This window comes from Pinus tabuliformis, chromosome 3_1 (genome assembly GCF_031772625.1).
Source record: "Pinus tabuliformis cultivar Carrire ecotype Pingquan chromosome 3_1, CPIR1, whole genome shotgun sequence".
In the NCBI taxonomy this organism is placed as follows: domain Eukaryota; kingdom Viridiplantae; phylum Streptophyta; class Pinopsida; order Pinales; family Pinaceae; genus Pinus; species Pinus tabuliformis.
In genome coordinates this window covers 516,703,894-516,710,830 of record NC_142301.1, presented here as the reverse complement: position 1 = coordinate 516,710,830, position 6,937 = coordinate 516,703,894, and positions in this window count along the sequence as shown.

The following is a 6,937-nucleotide window of genomic DNA, read 5'->3' as shown; positions in this document are numbered from 1 at the left end:
TTCATTAGCACCGCGAGTGTTATCTCCACAGCAGGTGGAAGGGGCCTCGTTTCCGACAGTAGCACAGGTACCAGAGAGAGGCAAGCAGCCCAAGATTGATGAGGGGCCATCAGGTGTTCCAGGCATAGAGGTTGTTGATCTTGACATCATTTCTCCTAGCCTAGAGTCAGAGGAGATAATTCAGCAGTTAAGAGCTGAAAATGACTTGTTGCAGCAAAAATTGGAGATGGAAAACTGGACAATTACTTATTTAGAGCAGCACAACAAGCAATTAGAGGATGAGCACACTCTCGATGAGTTGCGGAGGACCCATGAAGACCGCAACTTGGCTCGTAAGAGACCCGATGATTTGGTACCCATTGAGCGAGAGGCTATGCTTCTCCGGGTCAATGCTCATTTGGAGAGGTTGTTGGCCAAGGCTAACAAAGATAAGGACATGCTCCAAAACATGAAAAACCATTATTGGGCTCGAATGCACGTATGTAAGGCAAAAATGAAGATGCTCAAAGGACGGTTGGCCAAGGCACAAAAATGAAGAAAAAGGCCCGATCCCCTCCACATCTTGGCTGAGGCTTCCTTGAGGGAGCATGGTGCTAAATGACTTACCTCCAGCACAAATTTCAAAAATTTTTGAGCATTTTTGGTCATTTGTGAATTTTTGGGCAAAAAACAGGTTTTCTTCCCCAACGCGTAGTGCCCCGCGCGCTACCCTTAAGATGGGCAACTCCTTTTCATGAAAACTCAGCATTTTTTGATTTTTCATGCAAAAATACACTTGCTCAGCAATTGCCAAGAAATTTCACCAAGTTTTGAGCCTCCAGAAGGTCAAAAAAAAGCAAAAAATGACTTTCTGCCACCTTTTTGACACACAGGAAGCAGTCTTGGGAGATTGCAATTTTGGAGGGGAAAATGGTCACCAAATTCAGAAATTCCACTTGGGTTGGAAAGTAGACATCCAGACCTTTCCAAAAAGCCCACGTTTTCCTCATTTGGACACTGGAAAGTGCCTCAAAATCAGGCCCAAAGGTGCGCTACGCGTTGAGATTCAGGGCGCTACGCATCAGGCCATTTTCACAGAAATGCACCTACAGCTCAGCAAAACGCAGTTTTGACTAGGTTTGACTTTTTGGAGTGGATTTTGATCCTCCTTGATGTAAATGATGTAATTTTATGATACTTTGACACTTATTTATCTCTTCTAGAAGATTCATTCATGAAATAGGCAAAAATTTAATGAATGAATTGGTTTCCTAGCTTATAGAGGCAAGTTGTTTTGACTGCCTAGATTTTAGTGCTCAGTTTGGAATTGGTTGAAACAGCTCCTAGGATAGTGAGCTCGACCCCTAGAAGCAAGGAAAGATGTTAGATTGCCTATATTATGTATTTTCTTGGTCATTTTCATGGTTAGACTCTTGAGGGAGAAAGATTCTATTGTATTACTCATTGTATCTCTGCAATTTTGGAAAAGGAAGAAAGACCAGGGTTTTGCAGTCCTTTTTGGGATTCCTGTGGTTACATGTATTGATGGTGTTTTTATCTTCGTACTTGTAAGTTTGTTATGTGAATCATCTTCTTACTTTTCCTTCTGCAAATTAGGCAAATGAAGTGTTAAAGTAGAATTCATGATTTCCATGCTCTGCTTTTAAGTTTGCTTAATATCAATGTTTCCATATGTTTAAGGAGAATTCAAGGTGTTTACTTGCTCTCCTTAGCTCCTCACCAGTCATTCTTGCCCATCTGACTCTTTCAAAGGCATCAATACAGTCTCCTACCTTGCCCCAAAGAACCCCCTGCAAAAACTGTGTCCAATCCCCGCACCCAAAATTGCCTTTCCCCAATTTTCCACCAAAACCCTAAAAATCCCAAAACAAACCTTTTTATCAGTTTACTAGCCTAAAATCAGTGTTCTTTATTGATTATCTCCACCCGTTGAATATCTTTGCCGAGATAGACCGGAGAGAGCCCTCTCCTGCCCCGTAGGGCTAGCTACGAGGCTAAGTGGTTTGATGTTGCCTTGGAGTTTACCTTTTTCAGCCTGAGGTGAAATTTCAAGCGCTAACAGGTACCCAACCACTTGAGATAATTCCAGTATAACCTGAATGTTGTTGTGAACTCCCGTATGGATATCCTCCCAGAGGGGATAATGAAAGGGTATACTGCCCCCCATACGGTGGTAATCCAGAACTCAAGGGAATTGTTTGCCCTTGGGGACCGCACTGCCCAAATTGACCTCCAAATGGATCAATTTGTTGAGACTCAACATAAGAGTTTCCAGATATTATTCCGGATGAACAAACAGGAATGGACCAGACTGTCGAAATAGCCCCTGAGTGGGCTCCTTCTAGCGGTTGAGAGCTAGTCGGGACAGATGGTATGCCGGCGAACATTGTCGGAGTGATAGCAGGGAGTTCTGCCGTCACTGTGTCAGATGACACAGTCCTAGATGTTGACGGTTGTTCAGACATTTGTAGTCTATCCAAAATATTACCTAGCGATTCTACAGGAGCTTCTGCTGGTGGTAGACTAACTTCTGATGACGAAGGATATAGAGTGATCTCGACTCCAAAGTGCGTTGGAGTACTTGTTTGAGGATCTTCTACAATTTCTTCTATTACAATCAGACCAGGTGGAAGGGGAAGACCGTCAGGTCCGTAAAATATTTCTGGTGCCGAAGAAGGTGTGAAATCGACAGCGACAGATGTTTGAAGAGTAAGACTCTCTGAACCGGTTGTAGATGGAACTGGTTCGGTAACACAAGTGTTTATTCTCAAACTAGGATCAGTATCACTATCCTTCTGTGGCCGTTGAACTTCTTTTGTAGAGGCAGGGATTCCAGAAATGTTTGGAGTAACCGGAGTCTCTGATGTCGTTGGAACACTTGTTCTAACTTTGATAGGAGATTTGGAACCGGTTAAACGAGTTCGCTTTGTCCGTACTGGTTTCGATTTCGGAGACAAAGACGGTTGACTCGTAAGCCTCCGTGAACGACGGGGTTTCAATTGACTTTCTTCCACAATTGCGGATTACTCGATCAACTAAAATAAAGGGAAGGTATGTTTCCGAATTAAATGAATTTTAGACGCTTTTGACACAACTTGTTTTTTCAGTTTTTAAGAGTCAAGAAAAAAAAAGATGACTCTAGTCTCCTTCGATTTTTAATGAGCCTGAAGTGACAAGTGCTCAGATGGACCTTTTCCGTTAAGGAGTCTGAAAAGGAACGAAAGGGACTGCTCTGGAGGTCTAGGTAGAGGGAGTACCAAACCAATCGCAAAACTGCAGAATACTTTTTACGGTACGGCAGTCAATCTTCCCGAATGCTGTGTTCAGTGCATTGCAATAGATAGGGCGGTAGACACGGCTTCCTATGGATAAAGGATTTAAGCCTATAGGGGTCTCCCAAAATACACTCGACGGTATGTGGGAGCAAAAGTCTGTACTGACACTTATCGTCTCAAAGTGGAGGAATCACCCAACCATCAGTGAGGACAACAGTTACCAGGCTTTACGACGCCGGAATACGTCTCTAGCCTAGACCTCTAAATGTTGTGCGTTAAGTTCCAAAGCATTGTTAGATTCATTGAATTTATTTTAAGTTGATCTTGATTATGAAGTTTGCCTTTTGGGTTCACCACGGGATGTAGATTCAATTCCTAAAATGCAATCTAAAGATGATAAACAAACTTTTATCTCTTTTCTGCAATGAAAATCCTAGCTACTAGGGGAAAAGAAAGACACAATCTTTTCACAAAGAGCAAAGAGCACACTGTAAATGCACTTTCCTAAATCAAGCCAAACAGACTGTCTATATGCAAATGCACATGCATGTATTTGTTTTCCATTTCCTTAGTATTGACGCTAAAAAGAAAGTTGATGTACAAATCTGAATTTGCTTTTAAGCGACAAACACAAACAAGCTTCTTTTCGAAATCAAAAGATAGAGATGATTACGACACTTTACGATTTTGAAATGAATACTTGTTTTGACACTAGAAAATCACAAATTCAGACCAAAGGCAATAGTAAAAGTATAATTGACCATCAACAGCAATTAAACTTTCTCCTATGATCAAAATCGACACTTGCGACAGATCTAAATCAAAGGACGACAGTACGACTATTCTACCTTTCCAATGGAAAACTGTAAATGACTCAACAAACACACAAAAGCATCTACAGTTCTTTTGTACAAAGGAGGTGGAATATCAGTAAGGAAAAGGGGTTTTAAATAGACATATACTGATCACACGCTGCAAAATTTAGAGACAAAACTGGAAAGAATGAAGCACAAGAACCTCAGCTGCACAGGGCTAGGCTGATCAGCGCACCTGTAACACAGAGAAATTGCATTGCAGCGCAGGTTGCCCTTTCGGGAAGTGCGTTGAAATGCAGGATCTCTTCACAGTACCTGTGCTGGGCCAGAAACGAGAATTCTATTCGGGTTCTCGGTCACAGTTTGCAGTTTAGTCTTTGGTTTTTGGCCGAGTAAAAGCAATTAGTAATGCACAATCAGGGGTAGATCTAAGGAGGGTCTAAGAGCTATCACAAGGGCAATCAGATAGTCTGTGAATCAGCTGTTCAAATCATAAACGGATCCAGTGAATGGATTGAAGCAGCAGCTGTCTACTTTGCATTTGTTATGGCAAATGCAGTTCGAATGCTACTTATAAGTTTATGAAACAAACAACAAGAGATACACAAACAAACTAATTAGACACGATCCCCAGCGGAGTCGCCATTTTGTTACCAGGAAAAGTGTCTATTTAGAACTACTCTATCCCACTAAGGTGTGACAGCTACCTTAGAAACAAACAGAGAAAAACTACTTTTGTATTTCCTTTATGAATTATAAATAGGGAGGAATAGAAAGAACCAACCTGTGTCTTGAGCTAATCCTTTGATTCAATCCCTCTCTTCTTTGACAGCTTCCAACTACCTGCTCCCTTACTTGCCCAGCTTCACCAAGTACCTGTAAGATCACAGAAGAAGAAAAATATACAAAGACATGGATCTATATTCATAAACAACTTAGGATCAGATTTAAGTTAACCATACAAATGTAACAAGCATCAATGATACAAAAAGCATGGAGGAGAAACTCAAATAGTTTTTATTGATAAACAAGAAGATCCAGGAGGAGTTACAACCGATGATTCCTGACCCAGCATCAACCTCCCAGCAAAGAAGCCCCTCTTCACCTCCAACAAAGCATAGATCACCCAATTCTCTGATGTTTGTCTCAAAACCAACAGCAATTCCTTACAATGTGCAAAATTCTAGCCTCTGGATCTCTGGGATGAGGGATCCATATATAGATGTATGCAAGGAGGATGAGTCAGCTTGTGATTTGATTAGTGTCTTCTCTCTGTCAGTTCTTGCTTCCACTTGGAGACTGAAGGCCTCTTACTCATCCTTGGTCGAATTCAGTGAGGCAAGTGTCATAGGAGAAGATTCTGGAAGCTTCCATTGTCTCTCCACCTCGCGGAATGACACTGCCATTTGTCATTTCTCGCTCAACGCACCCTCATAGTGCATTTAGGTGCATTGCAATGCACCTAGCCAATGGATTTAGGTGCTATGCAACGCACTTAGCTAGTGGAGCAGCTGAAATGATCTTGTTTTGACTTATTCTGAGCAGTTTCTGGTGGAGAACGTCTGGGAGAAGCCGTAATTTGTTGACCTTGTTCCTTTAGGGGTTAGAACAACACTTTTAGGGACTTAGGAGCCCTTGGTTTATGGACATTTCATGCTTGGAGCTGTAAGGCACAAAAATGTCTATAACACAATTACCATAGGGAAATTCCAATTGGCTGCTCGGAAGACTGGCAGCAGAAACTATGCAATTCCTAAAGGCAACTGGCAGTCTGTTGCTAGGGGTTGCTGGAAAGAAAAAATACATTGAGGCCAAGAGGGAAACCTACTAATCATCTCTGTGCAATTTTTGAGCTGACTTGACTGATGGGCAGTAGAAGGACTGCTCATGAACATTGCACAACTTTTGAGATGAACAGTTGGTCGACTGTCGAGATGACTGACTGGGAAAACTGTGCAATTTTCTGAGGGAGACAGGGATGCGCACTTGGTGTCTGTCCGGCCTATCTACACAATTTCCTCAATCAGTTGAGCGGCTGATGTTAGTGGCCTCTGTGAAACTTTTGAGGGGAGGTGGTCTTGGGGTGACTATTGTGTCTGACTGTCCAGGTGGCCAACATGAGAGTTGATTGGATGGCTTGCGGGGAGTGCAACTTGAAAATACTAGCTTGGTGCTTCTGTGTTGTTCTGGTTGAAAATCGATTGACTCGATGGTAGGGTGATGGTCTGACTGTCAGAGGGAATTCTAGTCATTTTTATCAAAATGACTAAGTGTGTGAACAAAAAAAATATGCATAGGTGATCATACAAACACACACTTGCATGTCTTGACGATGAAATGACCAAACCATCCAGACACAAATTTTCAACAAGACTAGACAATGCTATATGTGACAAGAATGACACTCATGATTGATCATTCATTGATCGAGATGATGCTTGCACGACAGTGAATGTGACTCTGTGTGTGAGTGCGACATATTCTTTCATAGTAAACACAACAAGCACATACGAGGCAAAGACTTTGAGTATAACCAAAACATGGTCGCAAGCATGACTTAGACATCAGCATGCAGAGACTTGAATGCAATGAACAAGCAAGGTGGATGTAAAGACTCACATGAGCTCATAGAATGAACTCGATTGTGTGCAGTCATCAAGTGAAATTCTTCAAGGGAGGCTTCAAAATTAGTGTAGGCCAAAATTTTGGAGGGTGGTTGTAGCCGCTACAACACTTGGTGACACACTGGTAGAACTCCATCTTCTCTATTTCGGGTCATTTCTAGTAGAGGGACTTGGTATTTTGGGGAGTATTGAATCACTGTGCTGCTTACTTTGGTTTCTCCAC